The following is a 25,119-nucleotide window of genomic DNA, read 5'->3' as shown; positions in this document are numbered from 1 at the left end:
AGTACACCTTGAGAGAAGCTTGGAGATAGAAAGGCTTTGCTAGATGTAATGTGAGAACATGACTATCCAGAAAAGAGAGAAGATGATTGATGATAGAAGCTGGTATGCACTTGTATTTAACCTACAGATTCAAGGTATCCACAGAGAAAAATATTGAGGCCATAAAGGGAGTTGTGGAGAAAAGCAGAAAATCAGAAGGAAATGCAGAGGAATGTACTGTCACGGCAGGAAGTTTCCACTTTTTATCAGAAAGGAGGTACAGCATGACATGTGTGTCTTTGTAACTGAGTGTCTGTTAGAATTCCTGGAGCTCATTAAGTACTAATAAAGAGAGGTCAAATTGAAACACGCAGCATTGGTATTTTGAGCTTACATGACAGTTGTCCTTATGTTTCAGGTTTCCAGAGCTTGTCTACCTTCCTTGCTTTTTATCACACTAGTACCTTCAGCTCCTCTGGAAAATGTTCTTTCAGCTTCCTTTCACTCATGAGAACCAGTATTTGTCTAAGTGTCTGTTTTGTCTCTGTATTCCCATGTGCCTTAGAGAAACAGATGTCTCCTTCCTTTTGCCAAGGTTTATTTCTATATCTACCACCTGTTCTCTTTGAGAGAGCCTTTGTTTATGAGTTTGAGACTTCTAATGAGCAGCTAACTTGATTCAGAAAATTCTAAGCCCTGTTGTTTAAAAAAAAACATTTAGGAAACTACATTTTAAAACATGGTCTTGGGGTAATAATGTTACTGAGCAGAGGAGAAATGCAATTAGTTTCCAATGATAAAAAGTTGAGAATATTTGGTGCATCTAGTCTATTTACACCATTTCAAAGAGAAACTTATGGAAGGATTATTTTCCACATTTCACTTGTGCTCAAACCCTTACAGTTTGATGTCTGTTAGCAAAATTCCTCTGCAAAGGAATTCAGTTGTCAAAAAATGATGCCTTCAGACTTTTCCCTCTCATCAGGCAGTGTACCTCTTGTCTTTTGCTTCCCTGACACTCCATTAACTAGCTTCTCATTTTAGACTCTCATAGAAACTTATCCTCTGATACCCCTGTTTTCTAACTGCACACTTATTTTTCAACTTCAGGCTTGCATTTTTCATCTTTCTCCTGACTATACAAACTAAAGTTATTTTGAAATCCATATCTAAAAATAAAATCATGTTTGATTAGATCTTTGTTTAAAACACAACTATAAAGTATATTATTAGATAAAATTGAATGTGGACCAAATATGCTATCCAAAGATTATTATAAAGTATTCTTTAAGATTTTATATTTGTATCTATTCTTCATATTACTTTAAAAACACTTCTATTGAGTGTTCAAACGAAAACAATAGCCAAGTAGTGAGCATAGTATTTATATACTTCTTTAACATTTCCTACTTCATAAAAAGTGTTGCTCACTGGCCCCATCAAGAGGTTTGATACAGAGCACACCTCTGGGGTGGTGATCATCATCTTTATGTTTCTTTTTCATAATGGCACCATTTTTCCTGATTTGGATTAACATTCACTAGTTCTATCTGATCCATTTGTTTGGGCTCTTCTACTTCCTTCCTCTCTGCAAGGAGTTTTTCCAACAGACAAAGAAAACATTTTCAGGAAAGCTTAACTTACACTCAATGATTGGGCATTCTTCTTCATGTGGTTGACAATATATTGCCATACTTTCACTGTGCACACATTTTACATCTCTATGCTTGATATTCTGTCCTGGATTAGGAGTGAGGATTATGATTTCCTGTTCAGTGTCAGATATTGGCTCCTGGAAGCCACAGAATGCTTCAACCAGGTGTAAGTTCCTATATTTGAAAAGCTCTTCTCATCTTCAAGTAAAAACAGCATGGCTATTTTGATCTAGCATAATAATAACATCTCCTGGCTTTAATCCTGATTTGTGGCCTCCTTTTTCATGGAATGTTATTTTCTGGATGTCTTTCATGCCTTTGTCTATATGAACTTGTAAAATCTCCCACACTATCTTTCTTCCATTGCAGATTTTACATCTGTCATCAGGACTGATCTGTTCTCCATGATTCTGCTACTCTATGCACATAGACCAAATTTACTGAGCCATTTCTGGTCCCAGCTGATGAATCTTTATTTGCATGAATTTCTGACATTCTCCTGCTCTTTTCTTACCACTTCCACCTTCACATTTGTTACAAAACACTGTTTTTGCTGTGACAGTTTTCTTATTGCACTTTTATGTAAGTCTTACATGATTGTTGAGAGCCTACACACACTGTTATGGTTTTGATGCTCTTTTCTCTTAGAATCCTTCCTTATCCTCCAAAGAATATACCAAAGATATCTATCGGGGAGCCAAGAGCACAACTGTCTGTTCTATCTTCTTGAAGTGCTTGTTCTCCTACTGTGTCACATAGCACCCCTTTCCCTTTGCATTAGAATCAGCAGAAAGTTCATCAGTTTGAGAAATCTGTTTAGATTTTACTCCCTCATTTGAATTCTTATCAGGGTAGTACTTCAAGGCCAGCTTCCTAGAAGCTTTCTCACATCTCCCTGGATGACACTGGGTTTGACACCTTCCATATAGTCAAGTAAGGAGTTTCTTTCACCATTTTTCTTTATCATCAATGAGTAGGCTGGCACCAGAGAGAAGTAGAAAAAAAAGCATAGCAGGATACAGCCTGAGCTCAGTGTTCCTCAGCCTCTTGCTGAGCATTCCGAAAATTTCAGCCATAAAAGATTTTAAGTGTGATAAGGGTATTATAGATTAATAATGAAAATATTTTTATATGAAGGAGATACATGTATTGATGTAAAAAGTGTAGAACTCACATTTTAAAAGTTTATAAAAATGAACACACAAAGAGAAATCAGGCAAAATAAAATATTGAATATCAATTTAAGAGTTTTATTAACAGATTTCTCATTGTATCACTATGTAGTTTTCATAATATTTGGGAAATTTAGTAGTAAATAATTAAAGAAGAAAATTTATAATCTTACCATCAGTCTCACACCATTTTCACTTCTTCACTGGTACCATATTTGATAGTGTAGTGGACATAGAAGAGTGAACTGTTTAGAACTCCTAGTCTAGGAGCCAGATCAGTTGTCCTATGTAACTGGGTAGATATTTGCTGATTCATCCATTCTCTGGACGTTTATAATTTGAAGTCAGAGGATCCTGTAACAGCTAAAGGTATATATTCTAAGACATAGAAACATTGGTTTCCAGGTTGTATGTCATATTATAAAGTTTTTCCATAAGCCAAAAATACAGCAGATGAGCTAAGAAGGCCAGAGATAGAGAGTAGAAGGTTCCTGTTATACAATAGTTTTCATGATAATTTCTATATGAGTCACAGGATTTTTGTTGTTGTTGCTGAGCTAATACCAATGCCATGGCTGCCAGTATTTGTTAAGTTCAGAGAAAATTCTGCTAAATCATCTCAATCTTATTTTTCACAATTATTTTTTAAAATATTTAATATAATTTTTTTATGGGTTCTGACTTTGGGCTACTAGTCTGAGATGCTTTTTTAAACATAGATTTTTATGAGACAAACTTGTCAAATTGTATTTATAAAATTTTTGATTTTGCCAGTTTTGTTCTTCATTTAAAGTATATATTTATTTTTTATGTGTATGTATGAGTGCCTTCATATACTCATGTGCATGCCTGGTATCTGAAGAAACCAGAATAGAACACTGGGTCCCCTGGAACTGTCAGTTCTGAGTCATACAATAAGGGTGCTGGAAACAATACCTGGCTTCTCTACAAAAGCAGCAAGAGTTGAGCCATCTCTTCAGCTCAACTGCGTCAGTTTTAAGCATTGTAAAATAATAGATTTTATTGATATCATACTACTAATATTCATAATATATTAATCAAATTAAAAAAGAGCCAATATTATCTTCAGTGAGGTAACCCAGACCCAAAAGGACATGTATGGTATGTACTCACTAATAAGTGAATATTAGCCAAAAAGTTCAGAATATCCATGATACAGCTCACAAAGCATATGAAGGTTAACAAGAAAGAAAGCCAAAGAGTGAATGCTTCAATTCCACTTAGAAGGAGAAACAAAATAATCATTGGAGGCAGAGGGAGGGAGGGACCTGGGTGGGAGAGCAAAGGGGGAGGGGAAAAGGGGGGGTAGGATCAGGTATGGAGGGAGACAAAAGCCCAGAAGGCTAGAAGAATAAATAGAAATATGCATCAGCAGGGGTTAAGGGGAGGGGCAAACATTAGAAAGTACCAGACAACAGGGGCATGAGAGGCTCCCAGGACCCAATGGAGATGACATTAGCTGAAATGCCTAATAGTAGGGAGATGAAATCTGAAGAGACCACTTCCAGTAAGTAGATAGACATGGCCCCCAGTTTAGGGATGAAGTCACCCACCTATCTCAAATTTTTTGACACAGAATTGTTCCTGTCTAAAGGCAATACAGGGACAAAAATGGAGTAGAGACTGAAGGAAAGGCCATCCAGAGACCACCCCAACTTGGGATCTATCCCATGTGAAACACCAAGCCAGGACATTATAGCTGATACCAAGATGTGCTTATAGACAGATGCCTGGCATGTCTGTCCTCTGAAAGGATCTACCAGCACTTCACGGAGACAGATTAAGACACTTATAGCCAAACCATTGGACTGAAGTTGGGGTCCCTATGGAAGAGTTAGGGGAAGGACTAAAGGAGCTGAAGGGGATGGCAATTCCATAGAAAGAACAACAAAACCGTTTCAACTAACCAGACCCCTCAGAGCTCCCAGGGACTAAGCCACCAACCAAAGAGCATACATGACCTGGTCCAAGGCATGTGGTACATATATAACAAAGGACTGCCTTGTCTGGCCTCAGTGGGAGGAGATGTTCTTGGTTCTCTGGATGCTTGATGCCACAGAGAAGGGGGATGCTAGAGGGGTGAGGTGGGAATGGGTGGGTGGGTGGATGGGGGAGCACACATGCTATTAGAGGTGAAGGGAAGAGAGGATGGGGTGGGGGAATTGTAGAGGGAGACCAAGAAGGGAGACAACTTTTGAAAGGTAAATAAATAAAGTAATTTTTAAAAAGTCCTTTAAAAGAAAATGCATGTATTAGAGTCTTTTGAAAAAATTAATTTTGTATAAAAACACTAAAAGTTTTACAAGGTGAAGTTTTATCAATCTCTTAAGACTCATATTAAGAATTTATTTATTTTTATTAGATATTTTATTTACACTACAGATGCCATCCCCTTTCCCCATCCCCCCTTAGAAAGCCCCTATCCCATGCCCCCTTTTCCTTTTTGCATTTATACATTTTTTTAAAAAAAAATTAATCATAGGCTTTATAAGTTTGGTATTGTTCAATCAGAGGTGTAACCCACTACCCAACCTAGATATATCAACTATCTTTGACTGGTGGAGATACATGAATATCTGCCTCCCTGTCTCTCCCCTCTTTCTCTCTTTCATCACCTGGCTTCTCCTCTCCTTCTTCTTCTCCTCTTCTTACTCCTTTTCTTCCTCTCAGTACTCCTCCTACCTTAGCTCCTCCTACACATCACCCTTCCTGTTAAAATGAAACTTTTCTCTCAAAATACAATTAGAGCATAATTATGCCAATTTGTACCCGTGAGGTACAAGATAGTCCTAATACCCAGTCCATCCTTTTGTTGACTAACCAGCATCTCTGTCATCTATCCTAACAAAAACATTTAGTTCTGAACCTGGCTTTAGGATGAATGTCAGCTGACGACCATCCACTCAAATCTTTTCTCTCAAGGTAAATAGCTATAAGTTTTCAACCCCGTCAGAAATCCAGAATGACTGAGTTAACTATAATTGTGGGAAGCACAAAGCATAGCTTCTAAAACTTAGCCAATTTATAGAGACCTCTGAACACCTGGACACTCGCTCTACTTCAAAACATTGAAGCATCAGATTAAGAATTTAGGTTACTTTAAACAAGATGCACCAAGATGCATTTGATGAGTGATTTATTAGGATTTTATATGAATTTCATATGAGTTTTATATGACTCCTAGGTGGGCTTTAAAGTGAGTTTTTAAAAAATGATTAAAAGTACATAAAATGCAGTTCAAGGTGGCCATCAAATTTAGAAAACATGTATTGGCATTTGAATACTTTTGTAGTGAACTTAGCTTCTTAAAAATAGATTTGAAATATAATTAGGAACAAATAAAAATATTTGTAAATCTAAGAGTGTGTGGGATAGGCAGAAGTCTCCACAGTAAAGAACAGACACTGCTTTTATAGAAGACCCTGGTTTTGTTGTCAGCATCCACAATGGGAATACACAACTGCCTGTGATTCCAGCTCCCGGGAAGATACACCCTTCTTGCCTCCATGAGCACCAGCTGCACTCACATGCCATGTGTACACACACAATAATTATGTCAAAAACCTTTAAAATGTGCTATTGCTATTTAGGTGGGTAGACATTTACTTCTCTATTAATTGAATATGCACCACAGATCAAAGTGCATCTCTGCTCAGCACATTTCTTAAGTTTATTAAACTAATGTTTTTATAGTGACATTGAGATCTAGCTGTTTTCTATTTGTATTGCTAGTTTGAAAAAAACTCCATTAGATATTGATTTTAATGTTAAAGACAATTAAATTCACATGGGCATGTGCTTTAGTATTGTTAACATTCAAAATGTTTCTTAAATCTCATGAGCTAGATCAAGAAAATCAAATAATTATTGGATATTTTCTTTGAAGCATCAAATGACCCTGTTTTAGCTGTCGTCTTTTAATTCTCTGATTAGTTCTTATACTAATGGGACAAACACATTGAGAACTGTGGCATTATTTTCCCCCCAAAGTACTAGAAAATTTGGAACAGAAGATAAATGAATTATATTATGTATAATGAAATGAAAACCATGCTTCACAGAATCATGTATAAACACCTTCTGAGGCTGAACATTTTCCTTGGGGAGATACTTTATAAAATAAGTGCTCACATTTCAAGGTAGTTCTTATCTTTTTTATTTCTTTCTTTAATTTTTGAGACTATAATTGCATAGTTTCTTTCTGTTTTTCATTTCTTCCTTTTATTTCCTCCCTCTAACCCTTCCATGTACCCCACCTTCTTTGGTCTTGTTTAATCCATGGCATATATATATATATATATATATATATATATATATATATATATGTGTGTGTGTGTGTGTGTGTGTGTGTGTGTGTGTAACTTGCTCAGTCTGTACAATGTTACTTGTATGTAGATATTTTCAGAGCTGACCTTTTGGTATTTGGATAATCAAATCACTTGGTGTGCTCTCTCTTGGGGAAAAATATTCTGTCCACTTTCAATATTTTTTATATGCCTGTTGTTCTCATGGACTTTCCCCCATCCACTGTGGTATGTCTATTGTTCCTTAAACATGAACTTAATAAAGTTCATGTTTAAGTAGTCATGTTGGCAAGACTTAATAGGTATCATTGCTGCCATTCATAGGAGACGCAATTTAATAGCACACTCCCTGATGCTCTGGCTTTTACAATGTTTCTGCCTCCTCTTCTGAGCCTTAGGTTCAGAGATAGGTCTATTCGGAACTGTGCTCTTGCAACTCTGAATTTTGACTGGTTGTAATTTTCTGCAACAATCTCCATGTGTTGTAAAAAGTTTTCTTGATGAAGGATAAACACTACCTTTTTTATGCTTTGGTATAATGACAAATGTTTTGAGTGCAGTTAGAGATTATACTGGTTTAGTAGTACATCAGTAGTTGCATGCTCTTCTCTGAGACCCATGACTTCACTAGCCCAAGGTAGATGATTAGCTTTCCAGTGCCAGGTATGATTTCCCTCTGGTTGAGTCATCCATCCACTTAGAGAGCTGTTAGTTGCCACCAAGGTGTGCATGCCACTACTGAAACCTTAGGATTATCAGACTTTGTTGTTCATTGTTGTTGTCCATAGGCATTCTAACTGCATACAACTGTTGGTTGCTTCTCTCTTTTGGAAGCTTGTATAGTGACTTCTGGTACCGAAAAAGTTAGTCCTTAGGGAGGAGGTTTTTAGGTGAGATCCAGCTCTGGGGGCCTCTGATTCCTGTACCTAAAGCACAGTAGTGTCTTCAGCAATAAGGACTTCCATTCTACTTTGGGTGTGTGTGTGTGTGTAACCAAGGGCAACAGCTGTTTTGGAAGCCTCTAACTTATTCCACTGGTGACAATGTTGGTTTAGGATTTTCTTTCTTAGATGTTGGACAAAGACAAATATACTTAGACATAGAAGGTTCATAAGGATAAAGTGAGAACTTTCTTGAGAGGAGGAGAACAGTAGAATAAGCCAAGGAGAGACAAACATACAACTGAGATGGTCCTGAGGGGAAGTCATCTTTACTCACACAATTGTCAAATGCTTTATCAGACTGACTTCTGATGACATTTTTCTGTCATCTGAGAGTGGAAGATTGTATCTCCTTATTCCCATGTATACAATTAGTTATTTTTAAAATGTTCTGATTTCTCTATTACTGATACAGATATTAACAGAATAAGGAGAATGTAGAATATTTTCTCTAAATTCTAATCATTCTTTATGCCCCGCCCTCTTCCCAAAACATGTTTTGTAATTGTAATCATTTAATTCATCTTTTGGGCATCTACTGAGTTTGATAATTAAGAGTTGATCTCTTTCAGCCTGGTTTTATGTGAGAAAAATTATTGCCAAAATCTTTTTCTTGAAGAATTTCATAGATATGTGTTAGTATCTTACATAGAAAAGTGGACTAGCATTGAAGAAAGGAGTAGGAGCTATGAATTTGCACGAAAGCTATGTTGCCTGGGAAAATTCATTTCCCGTTTCAGAAACTTGAGTTTCTCATGTGAACTAAGGAATAATGCAAACCTGTGATACCTTATCCCAAACTCTTGAGTTTAGAGCTATGAGTAACAATTCCATACCTTTCTAGAATGGTAGAAAGATTATATTTTATATTATGCAAAATCCTCAACAAGGATTGAGATGATGTATGCTAGTCAGATGTGTTAATATTTCACTAGCAAAATATATGGACATTAACCTCAAATTGGATAAAGGCTATAAAAAGCTTACTTCCTGATCAGGTCAGAATTTTGTCTTTCAGAAGAAAGGTCATTCATTGGCTTTCAGACTTAATGATATTACCCGCCACGTGAAGAGCAGCAAAAGGACGATTCCAGGTAGACAGTAAAAAGGGGGCTGTGTTTGTGAAATGAGAATGCATTTGGCATATGTGGAAGGAAAAAGCACACAGGGAGGGCAGCTGAAGAGCATTTGTAGGGTACAGTCATCTGAGGAATTATGGTCAGATCACAGGTCCTCTGTTAGTAAATAATCTTTCATGATAAGAACAGAAAAAATATTTTTGCAGTCTTCAGGCATAAGAGTAACAAGTTGAACTAACTGTGAATGTGTTTGCTGGCTGATATGTAAAGAATGTTGATGGAAAAAGAGAGGCCCACGGAGTGAGCAAAAAACCAGGAGCTAGAGCTGAGGCGGTCTCAAGAACAAAACAGTAAATTTTGAGGAAGGTGTCACCGACTGTGCTAAAAACTAATGAAAAGCTGAGAAAATTAAAATCAAAAAATGCCACTGGGCTTGGCCATGCTTACCTCAAATAGTCTCAGTGGGGAAATGAGGGCCAATACTCGTTGGAGCAAGTTGAAGAAAGGAAGTTAAGCTGCAAGAGAGAACATCGTGAGTACTGGAACCATGGCTGGAAATGTGGGTCAAGCAGTGCTGTGGTCTCAGTGCAGGGCCAGGTCATGGGTGAGAGCTCGTTAGAAAGCCAGTCCGAGGGGACAGAAGATGGAAGAATATCAGGGCCTGATATAAAATAATGTGGCCAGCCACAGGTGATAGATTCCAGACCCAGTTGATGCTGCTATGACTGCCAATAATAATTCATGTCAGCTTGGAAGTCTGCTTCAGGCTTTCTCTTGCAAATGTAACTGGGATTGTGCTAATTAAAAACATTTGGGAAAATGTCAATGTCTGAATGCAAATGTTTCCCAGCTCATCAATCCCATGAGGTCACCTCTTCCCTTGGCCAGTTTTTATCTGAGGTAATTTATCTGTTACTTAAAAATCCCCAAACTTATCTTAAACCTGGCTGGTTTTCTGCCTTGCTCGTGTTTTCAAAGCGCATCCTTATGAAATTAAAATAACCTGGCACTTCGCAAAGTTTACCAGCAGACTCCAGGTTTCTTTCTCTGGGAGAGATTATGAATTTAAGGCATTCAGCTCTCCTTGTGCTTGATGTAAAACAGGGCAACTACACTTCGCCAACTGTTTGGCTAGCAGGGTGAGTCATAGTCACTGGCCAAGTATTTCCCCATGCAAGCCTGTGGGGAGTTTGCCAGTGAGACAGCATGCCCTTCCAAGGATTTTTGTTTATTTAGAGAGATGACTATCATTTCCCCCATGTGTCAGGTTCTCTGCTGAGCATGCTCTCCGCAAGATACCACTCAGCCTTATCTGGGAAGTACATTCTCTTAGCAGTTTGTTTCACAGATAAGGAGACAGGATCGAGGAGCTAAAATAACTTGCCTCCAAACAAAATATTAGGAAGTATTAGAGCCCAAATTCTGGGGTATTGCTGTTTGACAGAAATGCTGGCAGTGAAAGAAACGTGCTATGTCTGTAATACCCGACAAGTCATTAACCACACACAACTGTTGACTAGAATAAATGTTGCTGTGTAACTGAGGAACTGTGTCTTGAATTTTAATTAAATTATTAGGAATGCATCCCTGGAGTGTTGAATGCAATCAATAGTCCTTAGCACACATGGTAACCAAAGGAAATTATGACAAAAAGAAACACCTGAAGCTGAGAAATCATTTAGTGACTCTGACAGAGACTCTCAACCTTCCTAATTCTGTGACCCTTTAATACAGTTCACCATGTTGTCATGGCCCCCAACCATAAAATTATTTTGTTGATACTTTATAATTGTAATTTTGCTACTGTTAGGAATCATAATATAAATATCTGATATGTGATCCCTGCGAAAGGGTTGTTTATCCCCCAGGGCGGTTGTGACCCATAGTTTGGGAACATCTGGACTGTGGTGATTAGCTTAACAGTTGTTCTTCACCATCAACTGGGATATTAAAGCTATAGAAAGTTGTGTATTGCCTAAGCAGGCTTAACTTGGGTAGCAGGACTGCTGCTGAGCCTTCCTGCTGACTAATGCTTAGGAAAGGCATCATTCCATTTTCCTAACTCCTCTGTCAGTTCTTACCAATTCCTAGGCCTTAGCTTTTATTAGAGAGGCCCAAAGGCCGTCAAGTGCCCATCATTGCTGACCAGAGCAATGATTTCTATTTTCAGGTCAGGATCTTACGGTGTCTATCTATGAGATCGTTTTGGTACATACCTATCAACTTGTTTGGGTTGAAGAGAGGGAAGCATACTTTGTTTCTGCTTCACTCTCTTTTTGTTTAAAGATATTTGTTTTATGAATGAGCTGCTAAGGAATTCACGGTACCCTTCTCTATAAATCAGTGAAAGTGTTGTTATTTTGTTGTTTGTTTTTAAGACAGGGCCTTTCTGTGTAAACCTGGGTTTACCTGAAATGTGCAATCTTTCTGTGACAGACCCACAAGTGTTAGGATTACAGGCATACGGCATCATGTCTGACAATAAATCACTGTTTATATTGATCTCTCTTCTTGGTTTGTCTTAAGGGAGTGAAAAGTATTTCCCTGAGGTCTTTATAATGCTGTTTTCTATTCAGGATCTTGGAATGGAAACTTCCCCATATATGCCATGCTGTAGTGTCTGGTGGCATTTTCTCCAGGCTCTCTAAGTGCTCTATAACAGAGCCTACATGCTAGATATTGTGCTTGCTTCTTTTTTTCCACCTAGGGCCAGAATTTTAAATGATGTGGCTCTTAACTTACTTTCTGATGCTTTCTGTGATTTAGGGGAAGCTGCGCAGGGTCAACAGCCCTCTTGCTCTAATCCCCTTACTCCGATTCACTTTGTTTCACGCTCTGCTTTCACATTCTCACTCAGAAACCACATATTCATATTCTGCTTGGTAGCTTGCACCCAGATTCTTCTTGTTCGAATATGGGGCCAATATTCTCTAGTAGAGTTTTTTGTGGCAACACACACACACACACACACACACACACACACACACATTTTTTCTGTGGCTGGTCTTTATTATTTCTTTCAACTATGCAATAGATGTATGCTTTCAGAAATTGGCCAGAGTGACTCTTAAAATTAATACTCAAAAGTTTTCTGCTTATAGAATGTCTCTCGATCTTCATATTGACACAGAAGTTTGATAATAAATAAGGGTAAATCCTGTGGAGTCATTGCTAATAGAGTCATAGTCATATATCCAATATGAGATATTTCTTGCCCCCTCTCCAATCACCAAGATAATTTGGCCATCAAATTTACTTTGTAGGCTAAAATATCTTTATCATTTTAGGTTTTCCATTGATGTAAAAATAGTCTTGAATTTTGTACTTCAGTTGACTGAAGTATTTTCTTCTTTTTTCTTTCTTCTTCTCTCATACATTATATCCCAACCACAGGTTCCCCTTCCTCCATTCCTCCTTGTCCTCTTCTCCCCTCTTTCCCACACCCACTCCTCCTCTCTTTCTCTTCAGAAAAAAGTGGGCCTCCCAGGGATATCAACTGAGCATGGCATAAGAAATTACAATAAGACTAGGCACAAACCATTTTATTAAGACTAGATAAGGCAACTCAGTAGGAGGAAAAGGGTCCCAATAATAGGCAAAAGAGTCAGAGACTACACACACTTCCACAGTTAGGGACTGTGAATGGTTTAGTTGGTAAAGCCTTTACCTTGCAAACAGGAGTATTTTTTCAACAGCAAATGACTCTCAATGTTCTTCCTTTAACTTTGTGGCTGAATGCCCTATATAAGATTCAAACTTGATGTCTATATGAATAATGGAGAATTACAGACACTAAATGCTAAAATATAAGCCCGTACATACAAACTTAGTAGTATTTTAACACTTGTTCATTGTTGAGGAAATATGAGAAAAACTGAAGAAGCTCTTCTCCCTATCATTTGACTTTATGTTCTTTCTTTTTCTGAAGTGTTCCTTGTGCCATACAGGGATGGAACACGTGTCTTCCATAGGGTTGAGCACTTAGACATTACTAATTCCATTCATTACTAGACTCATTTTATGCTGATTTCAGCATGATAATTTGGAGATAGTTCTAGTGCAGATGAGCAGTCTACTGTAGGGTATTCCAACAGCATCAACTACAAATCCTAAACAACACAATCTTATCTGATCTGGGCAACAGTAACTTTTAAAAATTAATCTTTTGAAAATTTCATACATGTATACAATGAATTATGATTTCTATTTATCTCCATTTTCTCCATCTCTCTGCTATCCTCTTATCCTTACTATGATTTCCTTTCATAGATTCATAACTTTTGGTTTGTTTTTGTGTCCCAGTTAGTTTACCAGAATCATCTTGGTGACAATTGGCTTGGCACTATATATTGGAGCTTGGTGGGGCAATCAGTGGACACTTGGCAGAAGACAACTCACCCTTTCCTTGAATCCATCTGTACCAAATAGTTCATCAGCAAGGTATAGGGTCACTTTGTCTTTTTCTCCATGTATGCTTTACTGTTGACATGCTCATTCTTGAGCCAATGCAGTTGTCTTTACCTGTTGTGAGTTCGTGATTATAGTTGCTGTGTTCTGTCTTGAACATGACAAACCTTTCTCCTTATTATCCGATTTTTATATTCTTTTCCTTCTTCAGAAATGGTCGTGTGCCATACAAGGATTGCACATATGTCTTATTCAAGGCTGAGATTTTATCCATTACATATTCTTATCATATTGTGAAGTCAGGATTCAGCATTCGTCTCCATCCACTGGGGATAGAGACTTCTCTGATTAACTTCACTATCTAATTTATCTATGAGTATAAACATAAATATTTCAAAAGTATTTTGAGTAAGCAATAGCATTCAGTTCTCTCCTAGGGTCTATGGCCTCCCTTGCCATGGGTTTTTTGACCAGGTTTACAGAACCAGTGGTTTATTATCTCCATAATAGTAGTGTCACTATTGCACAAATGGGCACATCTTGTCTAGTAGGTTAGTCTTATAGTTTGTAGGATTCACAGATGGATAACATCATTGGTTGATGCCATTTTTATCTTTTGTATGACAAACTTTTCCTGGAGAGACAATGCACATGTTTACTCATTCCAGAGAAGGAACCCATGAGAGACTAAAGTAACAACTGCACCAATATCCAGTGTGATGAATTAGTGATTTTTTTAAAAGTGTGATTACTAACATGAGTGCATGAAGTGCAACTTACAAAGAGCAGGGATAACTCAGAGCAGTTCCATCACCAGACAGTCCACGACAACAAGGACAACAACTCCAGAAAACTAAAATGCTTGAAGTCACTGTAGAGTCAGAACATTGATTTCTCTCTGCACTTGGTTAGCCCCAGTCTCCATCCACACCAACTGATCACTCTCTTTTAGACTGCTGGTAGGGTTCTGCAATAATCTTTCAAGTTTCTATTCTTTGCAGATATGTTATCTTTTTTTTTATCTCCTGTTTACCACCTGTCATAGTTAAGGTTTCATTCCTGTGAAGACACGCTATGATGGAGGCAACTCTTATAAAGGCAAACATTTTACTGGGGCTGGTTTACAGTTTCAGATGCTCAGTTCATTATTACTATGGTTGGAAGTATGAAAGGGTGGAACTGGGAGAAGAGGAGAGAAGGGGGTTGTGTTTGGGATGTAAAGTGAATAAATAAATTAATTAATTAATGAAAAAGGATCAGACTCACTTGTCAGAACACTCAGGAATCCTATAAAAACACTAAATTTTAAGCTGCAATATGTACACAGATCCGGTTCAAGCCTGTGGAGGTCCTGTGGATGCTACCTCACTGTCTGTGAGTTCATATGAACTTTGATCATGTTGATTTAGGGCTGTGTTTTCTTGGTGTTCTCTATACCCTCTTTCTGCATCCTTTCACTTAGGGTTCCCTGAGCCTTGGTCTGGGGGCAGGATTTGATGGAGACATCCTGTGCAGGGCTGAATTTTCCTAGGTCTCTCACTTTTTGTATACAGTCTGGCTGTGGGTTTCTGTATTTGTTCCCACCTGGTACAGGAGGAAGCTTCTTTGATAATGGTTTAGCAAGGCATTGATTTGAGTAGAGCATAAACTAGATTAGGTTCTTTTCCTCCTTGGTTCTTCATTCATAACTTCATTATAATTGCTTGCTATATTGTCTATCTTCTCCATTGGCTATAGGTATAATCAAAATCTTAACAGGAATATCCTTAGTTTAGTTATACACAGTAGATGGTCAATAAATATTTGGTTTATATTTGTCTTCTCTTCTAGACTCTAAATTCTCAGAGGACAGGGGTTTTGTTTTCATTTTGGGGCCCTTGTCTATCACAGAGCCTGGCTGAATATTTTTTAAGATGATAAATAAACACTGTTCTCTTTTTTTGAGAATGATATTCTGCTCTTGGGATTCCACTCTATTATCAGCATTATTTTGTGACTTTTATGTATGTCCCTAGGCAGAGCCTAGCTAGCTGCTGTCATTTCCTATCTGTACAATTACAGAGCTCTATCAAGCCAGGACACTTAATTTGGACTGAGCACTGCCCTTCGATGTATACCTAACATGTTTTAATGTTCTAATGTCACAGTTTTAGAACACGTAATTATTTTTAAATAAGTAACCCTGTTGTAATTTTATTTCAGTTGCCATGATAAACGTTATGATCAATAGTAACTTGGGGAGGAAAGGGTTTATCTCATCTTAAGTTTCCAGGTCATTAACTGTCATTGAGGGACTTCACAGCAGGAGCTCAAGCACGAGCAGAGGCATGACCATGGAGGAAAAATTGCTTATATTTTTGTTCTCTAGCTTATGCTCAGTTACCTTTTTAAAATATACATCCTAGGCCCATTTCTTAAGGATTGTGCCACCAAACAGGGCCTCCCATATAGCTCATTAATCAAGACAATCTCTCATAGACATGGCCACAGGCTATTCTGATCTTGTCAACACCTCAGCTGAGACTCCTTCTAGTCTGTGTGAAGTTGATAGCTGAAGCTAGCTAGTATAATCTCCATATTTCAATTTGTCCCAGTGCTTTGCAAATAGTATGAAAATTTGTGGCGCCATCTCAGCACATATTCCCTTGTATGTGGCTGTTGCATTCTTCATAGGTTTTCACACCCAGAGAAGGGTCTATAAATAAGATTTTGTTGAATTTTTTTCTTAACATTATTGTAAGGCACTTATCTAACAATAGTTACAGATCCTTTTTAAATTTATAAAAAAAGTATGTGTGTGCATGCATGCATGCTTATGTGAACATAAGCACATGCATGTACCACAGTATTGTGGAGTGTCAGAAGACAATTTTAAGGAGTCTACCCTCTCCTTCCACCATGCATGCCCCACATCAAATTCAGGTCAAGTGCCTTTACCTGAAGAGGCATCTCAACATCTCCCATAGGCCCTTCTTGATTGCAGTCTTATTCAGTAAAACCACAAAAGAAATATTCTCATTCTTGGGAAACAAACTTTATTCCAGTTCTGTGCTTCAAATGATCTATCTGATGGAAAACAGAAAATAATTTGTAGTTCATCTTCCAAAGGAGAGGCTTTGCTTTACTGTTGTCCCATGAGGAAAGAGTGGCAGGAGATAATTTCTCACTTAGAACAACAGAACTAGGTTTCCAGAAATGAAAGAAGAGCTTCCACTTTGATAATATCCCTAAGAACACTGACAGAGAATGCCTCTGTGTTGAAATAAGGAAGTGTCTTATGGAACAAATCAATGTCCTCTCATCTTGGCTTGATGTACACATATAATTTAATTGTTATTCTTGCTAATTCTGTTTATTGCTTATTATTTATAACAGAACTTTATCTCTTACTGTGTGTGGAATTTATCAAGGTCAGTTGCAAGAGTCAAGCATCCTTAATTCTCAAATTTGGATACAGCAGACACAACGTATAATTCATTATGTGATTAGGAACAGATTGTATTTAATATATCCAATTCCATTGAGTTGTTTAAAGTAGTATTGGTCCAGTGCCCATGTTTCCTTGCTCTTAAAGGGCTATTAAAGGCAGGGTAAGCACTGAAGGTAAGAAAGCCAAGGCTTTTTCAGTCAGTAATTATCATGTATTAACACCAAGACCATGTCATCAATGGCACCACCATCATTATCCATAAATATTAGTTTAGGGCATTTACAAAGTAGTTTTGAATTCACCACATTAATTGTGTTTTCTAATTTCTAGGTAAGTATAGCTGTAACTTTCTTTTCATGTCTATGTTGTGGAGGTATTCTTGGAGAAATTGAAAGGAAAACTTGAAAAGATATTAAAAAACTGCAAAATATAAACAGTGTGATATGATTAATTTGGAGAAAAGAGTATAAAATTGCAGGAAAACGAATTATGAACATTAATGAAATCAACTTGGAGTTGAGGTTTAGGGAAGGCAGACAGAATCTTTTTCTCCAGGAATTTACTTTCTGTGGGCTAGCTGAAGCTAATTTAATTAACTAATTATATTGGGTCTTTATGTGGGATCAATGGGCTAAACAAAAATAGGAGGAATGGGGTGAATGTTTTGTTCATTGTTGGTTGTAGACAGAAGTGCTGCATAAAAGCCTGGCAAAGAATTGCCTTCCTTACAAAACTCATGACAGTTCCTTTAAAATAGAGACCTAACCAGTGTTTTTATATTTGTTTATAGGCCATTAAATACTCAAAGTCCCTTTGAAGAAATGTTAATTAGAAGTAAATTATTTAAGCATTGCAAAATTTCAAAGGTTAGTTAAGACTTAATTATGACCTTCCTTACCAAATAAAGTGCATCCATTGCTTCAGAGTCTCTTGAGAGTGATGTATTTTGCCCTGAGAAACATGACTAGTATTGTTTTAAAAATTACTCCTTTTTTTTTTCTAATTGATCACATTTGTTTGTTTTTTTGACTATTTACTTACACTCTCCTCCCATTCTCTTCCCACCCCCATAGATCTTCATTTAACATTCATGCCTTTCTGTTTCATCTGTGATCTACTGGTTTTAACCAGGACTGTCTATGTGGTCACTGGTTTAGAATTATCCTTTGGAGCCTGATGGGCTCACTGCTGAGCCCACAACTGGAGGAAATGACTATCTGTCCTTCAAAATCCATCAGTTGTCAGTAGTTCATCCATGGATAGTAGAGTTACATGGGCCCTCTTACCGTCTGAGATCAGCTATTGACAGGCCCAGTTGTGAACAGACACAGTGCAGGCAACGACAGCTGCTGTGATACCATGTTTGCAATGCCTGGATCAGGTGGTCTGTATTGTGAAGGCTGTGATTTGCTATTTGGCAAAAGGGGTAGTGAGGGTAGCGTTAAGGCATTACATTTTGTTTGGCTACCAAAATCAGGGTATACAATTGGATGGATATCATCACATGGGTGTTTGTACAAGACCCTCTTATCACTTTGGAAATACATGGGGGGGGGGCGGGGAATCCTGCCTTCTCTGCCCACCATTACCCTTTGTTGAAACTTAAATCTGTGAGGAAGATGGGCTACTTCTGCTTTTAATCGCCTTGTAAAGGCAATGAGTGAGTACGTTAGTGTCCAATGCTCTTGGTTTTAAGAGATTATATTTAATAAATTTCTCTAGAACCTGCAAATGGAAAGATGTATGTACTTGTAATACTAGATAATAAAACTGAGAAGGTATTTCCTCTATAGCACCAATTTTAATAGAGAGTAGCTGGCAGCTTGTCTTTCCTAAATGTCTCTCAAATCTGCCCCTCATCTATCTGTCTCTGATCTATTTCCTACCTCAAGCTTCGGTCAGGCTTCTCTTCATTATTCATGTGTAGTTACTGCTAGGGTTGCCTCACTGCATTCCTTCTTTCCTCCACTTCACTTCTGCAGGTTATTCTGCATTTATTAATCAGGGAATCGTTTATCAGTGTCCCTTGCAGAATTGTTTCCCTCATCCTAAGACTCTGTGATGGATCCTGAACTTACTCAGTGTTTGGAGAAACCAAAGTTCTTTTAATGTCTACATGACCCGGCCTGCAGGTCCTAGGTTATTCGTGAGGGACTAGGAGGATTACAACCTGGGAGAACGGGCAAGAGAGAGAATGGACTCAAGGAAGCAAATGTTTGTCAAGAGTCATATATTTGGGCACAAAGTGCTTATTTATAATACATTTTGCAAAGGGAGGGGTAAGAGGGATCCAGGTGATAGGAAAGTACAGAATCTTCTTGGCCTGTGCCCTGAAACAATGGCGGTCTAACTGCTTACTTCAAAAGATACGGTACACTGCTTTACATCTAAAAATCTATTTGTAACTATTAAGCAGAACCTTGTGGTTGCTAGGGAGATGAAGCTGCAGGGGACATTGTGCAGGTGGGGAGAAGTAAGGGGTGAGGGTAAGAGGCGAGGGTCCTGGCTTCTGACATCTACATAGGTAAAATGGCTACCATTTTAGCTCCTCTTCCTCTCCTCACTGCTGGTCTTTGTTCACTCAAACTGGCTACCCTTAATTCTTTCAATATGATTAACTTCTATCTCAGAGGTTTTGTATGGTTTTTATATTTCAGTTACAGTTAATTTGTCCATTTCTTGATCTATTCAATTCAATATTGGAAATATTTTATTGGCTTTCAACATGGGATGAATATCAGTTTGACATTCTATACTGTATTTGATGTGATATGCAGCATTCTTTATATCATATTTTTTAAGTATCCTACTTTCATTGGCATAATAACCTGTTAGTTGGTTAGTTGTCTTTGATCTAATTTATTTGAAAGGTAGTTCCTTTCTTCTATCATTTTCATTTACTTTTCTTCTTTGTAAAATTTGTTTTCTAACTTCTTCTCTTTTCCTTATTTTTCCTTTTCTCTTTCATTTGTCTGTTGTATTTGCACTGTTGATTATCTTACTGACTAGCAATATAAATAGCCAGTTATTAATGACTACTAGAAAAATGGAAGCCAAACATGATGATATATATCTATAATTACAGTACTTGGTAGTCTGAGACAGGAGGACTGCTTTAAGTTGAAGGGCATCTAGAGCTACATAGTGAACTTAAGGTCAGCCTGGCATATAGAAGAAGACCATTCACACTCAAACAACACACACACACACACACACACACACACAGAGAGAGAGAGAGAGAGAGAGAGAGAGAGAGAGAGAGAGAGAGAGAGAGAGCACAAAAAGAAAAACTGAGAGGAAAAGAAGGTAAGGAAGGTAGTGGTATTCTAGCTTTACTAAAAAAAGGTAAATAAAAAGTCTTTCTTCTCATGTGAAAAAAGTACAATTCTATTATCTTTGTCAGGGAAAGCTTTAAAAAATGCCATCTGTTTAGAAGCTGTCATAAAGATTTCCATTTTACTTATTGTTGGAGTACAACATGCACACTCAATGTAGCAGGTTAGCATTGTTTTACCGTCCTAATTCTGTGTGCCAAGTTAACATAGCTACTTATTCTTCTACTACAAGTTCTTGGCAAGGCTTTCCTCATTCAGCTGCAGTCAGGTGGATGCAAGACATCTTTAATTTAGCAGTTTGGCACCTTAAGTGGAACTGGCTGGAGACAGGCTAACTGGGATGCAGGTAAAACTAGGTTGCTCCTCCATGTAGTTATTCCATATGGTTATACTATTGGACTAGCTAGATTCCTTACATGCTTGATCAGCACATTAAAGATGACTGGAACAAAAGATTTTTTCCAGTCTAGTCTTGGCATGACTTTTGCTGTATAGTATTGATTAAAATTAGAATAGGGTGAAGTAGATCTAGTATGAGAAGGCTCTCCTTAATGGCATGCAGATAATAAGGCATGTTTCATTTGGAGCCATCTTAGTAGATTCACTACCATATAGGCAACATAACTTGTGTACTCTCAAGTATTCCTAGGTAGTGGCTGGGTGGTCTATTTCATAGACACTCTCATTTCCTATTCTGATCATTGACTAATTCTTAAAATGGAATAGGAGCTGATATACTGCACACCACAAAGGAGCCAAGGCTTTTGAGAAATAGGTGCCTCTCAAAACCTTTTAAGGTATAATTGATATATAAAATTTCATACTTAATGTATCTGTTTTAATGAATTTATATTATAAGCATGGATCTGAGTCCAGAGGGCATTCATTGAAATCTCCAGATTCCTATGGCCTGTAACAAAGAACTTTCCAGGGTCACATGGGTAATGGTAGAAATAAAGAGTGTGTATTGAGAAAGAGGATGGCACTCCAAAGAATGGAAGTGGCAAAAGATCTGGGGAAGGTTAAATGTTCTTATGGTTCCCCAGCCATGGACTAGAACTTCTATGACTTCTGTTAGATAGCATCCCCTCTATTTTGGTTTTTGCAAATCCTACATGCTCAGTTCAGCTGCACATAGCCAGCAGTGGTAGGTGATGGTTGTGGTTGGAATTCCAGTCTTTACCTTCCCCTGCCTTTTGGCTTCTTTCACATTTTAAAATCTTGATTCTTTCTTTTATTCCCTCTATTTAGACATGAATATATACTAATGATACCATTATTATAATCAAGGTAATTAAAAGCACCCATCTACTAATATAAGCAGATATAAATGTTTGTAAGGTACCCCCAGAGGGGTTCCAGTTTTCTGTATTCCAGAGCAAGAAACACAGAGACATAGATGGTAATAGGATAGAAACTGTTTACTAGAAGAAAATACTCATCCACATAAAAATAAAAGGTAGAGCAGAGAAATCATTAAGTAGTCAGTGGCAAATGCTGTACATTTTTCATTGTGGGTGTTTTTCGTAGCTTGGGATTCTCAGATATGTTCTGTCTGTTACATTTGATCATGAATACATTTTCATGTATTATGTGTCTCATTAGCATCCTAAATTTCCACTTGAAGGTAGAAGATGAAGGTAGACACTTAGAGGATGGACCTTCCCCTCATTTTTAGCCCTGGACTCCACTTCCTGTTGTCCCATTAACACACAAATTTTAAGAAATGGAAAAAGCTCACAACTACACCTCTCTAGAATTTGAAATACTGTGTGCATATAGAGAGGAATCATCACAAAATTTCCCTCCTTAATACTTGAAATATCACATAAAAGGGAAGAAGTTGAATATAGCTGAGCTTTCTTTAAGCCTATGTTAAGGCAGAACTATTTATTCCAGGAAAGCCTGGGAATTTTATAGATTCGTTTTTATTTAATTCTTTTAATCTATTCTATTTCTTGAATTTTTGGCCAAAAGGGTGGAATTTGAGTTATACCTCTGTTCCTGGGCAAAACCATGATATTCTAAACTGCCCAAAAGATTAGAACATCACAAAAACATATTATTCCCTACTCCCTTAGGAATTAATCCAAATGGGCCTGTCAATCACCTGGGCAGGAAAAATACCACCCAAAGAGCTATAATTGAAAGAAACATGATACACATGAAGACCAGTTAAAGGCATGAGAGGAATAAATCTCTTCCTAATTACACATATACTGCAGAAACCTTACTGCTAAGGCTGTCCACTTTCTAATTCAGAATATTTTCCTTTTTCTCCCTTTTCTCTTTCTATTTCCTTTTTCAGATACTGGCTAAAATACTAAACTTTGTCTCTGTGTGGTACTCTGCATTCTTATTCCCTTTCTGAAGATTCTTTCTCCCCAATACAGTTGCTCACAGACTTCTATTGCAAAACCTGCCTAATTCATTGACTTCTAGCTCAGAAAGTCTATTTTCCTCATATTCATCTCCCTTCTGCTGATATTTACCAAGATCTCCAGCTTGCCTGACTTGTTTTTCTCTCAAGCTTTTGCAGATTTGTTCTTGCATTTCACCCAAGAGTTTGTTTTTAAATTCTTTACTTTATGAGACTAAGAACCTAGAAAAATGGACCCTGTGTTTCCTGGTACATTTGACAGAGAGATTCAAAATAGTAAAAGATATAGATGCAGTATTGGAGGGTAGTGAATTATTGTCCATTTGGAATATTCATTAGCTATACAAGAAAAGCTAAATTCTGAATATCTGTTGTATAACATAGAACCTATTATCAATACTATGGTACTGTATACTTAAAATGTTAACACTCATCTATTTAACTCATGAAGAAAACACTGTATATGTTCTTATTGGTTACAAGAATTTTGTATTGATCAATTGTCACAATCAGCTAATTATTTTTAGTCTATGTTTTTCTTTTCTAAATTTTCTGCTAATACATTGTGAATTTAAGTGGAACATGGAAGTAGAGTGCAATGGTCATCAGAAACTAAGAATACTCAAAGATAAATCTCTGTGGTAATATGAAATGGAAATTTCTGGTTTCTTTGGAGACTCAGTTGTGTCATGTAATGTTTTTTTCTGGAAACATTCTTATGAGAGGATGTTTTACTGAAACAGACAGATGTGTGGGACTATATTTTCTGAGAACAGACACATGGTGTTTTTCTGGTAGCTGTCTGGTGAAAGGGGATGTGATGTTTTGCTAGAGCAGATGCTTGAGAAGACTCTTGATGTTTGGAAAGGGTATAAGTATAACCCAACAGACAGTGGATGAGACTCTGGCATTGGCTTGCCTTACCACACTCTTTGGTGGTCTTCATTGGGCTTTTCTGACTCTGATCTTCCCTGATCATCTCTTGTAATGACTCTGGAGAGAAAAAGCACCAAAGATCTTCTCATAATATTCTGGGTGATTGGTAGAACCTCATGATTTCTTCCTGATTTGTGAATGGTGTTTGTGAGTGTATCAAGCTACTGCTGCATGTGAACTGAACTCTTGCTATCCTCACAATAAAGATTGTAATTGCCTCAAAGAACTATTTCTAAACAGGTCCACATCCCCCTTTGTCCTATTAAATAGAAAAATAGAAAGATATAGTATTTGCTGTTACCAGGCACAATTTGACATGCTTGGGGGCCTTAAAAAATTAATTAAATTATCTAAGATTTGGATCTCTTTCAAGATAAAGGAGGAAACTAATAATACTTCCAATTGAGTAGTGCTAGGGATAAAAACAATGAAGTATGCAAAATGTATACCACCATGTTATGAAAAAAAGTAGTGATTCAATACAAATTAGTTGATGATTTAACTCTGAAATCTATTGCAAGTAGAAGGAATCTAGTGTGCATGTGTATATCATGAGGTGACAGTAATCCCACTGTCCATAATCAAATTCTGCTACTTCATATTCTATAAAATTAGATGTTATGGGAGGGGGACCTCCCGAGAGAATCATGTAAGTGCATTTTAGTGCCTGAGTCTGGAGGTGACAAAACCCACTTCTGATAACATTTTTAAATTAGTTTGCACATTCTACATTCTAACTTTAGTGTAAAGGTAATTAAAAGTGCATTCTTCTCTGTGATGTAAGTATAATACATGTTGTGTTCTACATCCCTAGGAAGAAGGATTGAGTACAGGTCTCCTTGGTCAGCCTTTCCCATGGACCTATTATGGGGTAGTTATTTACAGATTATTTATTAATTAATAATTAATGACTATTCATTAATGCTATGATTAATAGCAGGGATATATTCTAAAATATATGCCATTTGACAGGGTCAAATAATTTACATACAAAAAACCCTAAGGTATCAACAGTGTTACCAGGTAAAACAAATGAATAAAACTTATGGAACCACTCTTGTAAATGTGGTCCATTATTAGTTGAAACATCATATAACATGTTTATAACCTGATTGTATTTATTCTCATGTAAAACGTATGAAATAATTTCTGTTGTAGTTGGTTTCTGAATACTTGTGGTGTTATTCAGGTTTAAAGCTAAGTAAAGTTGCAATATTTTGTCAATTTGACCAGTAATATGTATCTTGTTTTTCGTTTAGGTTTGCTGCATTTGTGTTGATTGGATAATAACAACAAAGAAAACCTGTCCAGGGTTGACTTTTATATAGACTTTATCTCTTTAAATCCTTATTCTTAATCCATTGGTTTCTTCTTTTAAAATTGGTTATTTTATTTATTTACATTTCAAATGTTATCCCCTTTCCCTGTTTCCTCTCCAAAACCCTTATCCCACTTCTCTTCCACTCTGCTTCTATGAGGG

General features: G+C 37.2%; 1 pseudogene; it reads right to left on the bottom strand.

The window, feature by feature from the left end:
- Nucleotides 1-1,390: 1,390 nt before the first annotated feature.
- LOC117695175 (dnaJ homolog subfamily A member 1 pseudogene) lies at nt 1,391-2,116 on the bottom strand (annotated as a pseudogene).
- Nucleotides 2,117-25,119: the final 23,003 nt, after the last annotated feature.

The sequence above is a fragment of the Arvicanthis niloticus genome, chromosome X, assembly GCF_011762505.2.
Source record: "Arvicanthis niloticus isolate mArvNil1 chromosome X, mArvNil1.pat.X, whole genome shotgun sequence".
NCBI lineage: Eukaryota > Metazoa > Chordata > Mammalia > Rodentia > Muridae > Arvicanthis > Arvicanthis niloticus.
Note: the sequence above shows the minus strand (reverse complement) of the source record. Positions and strands in the feature narration are given on the sequence as shown.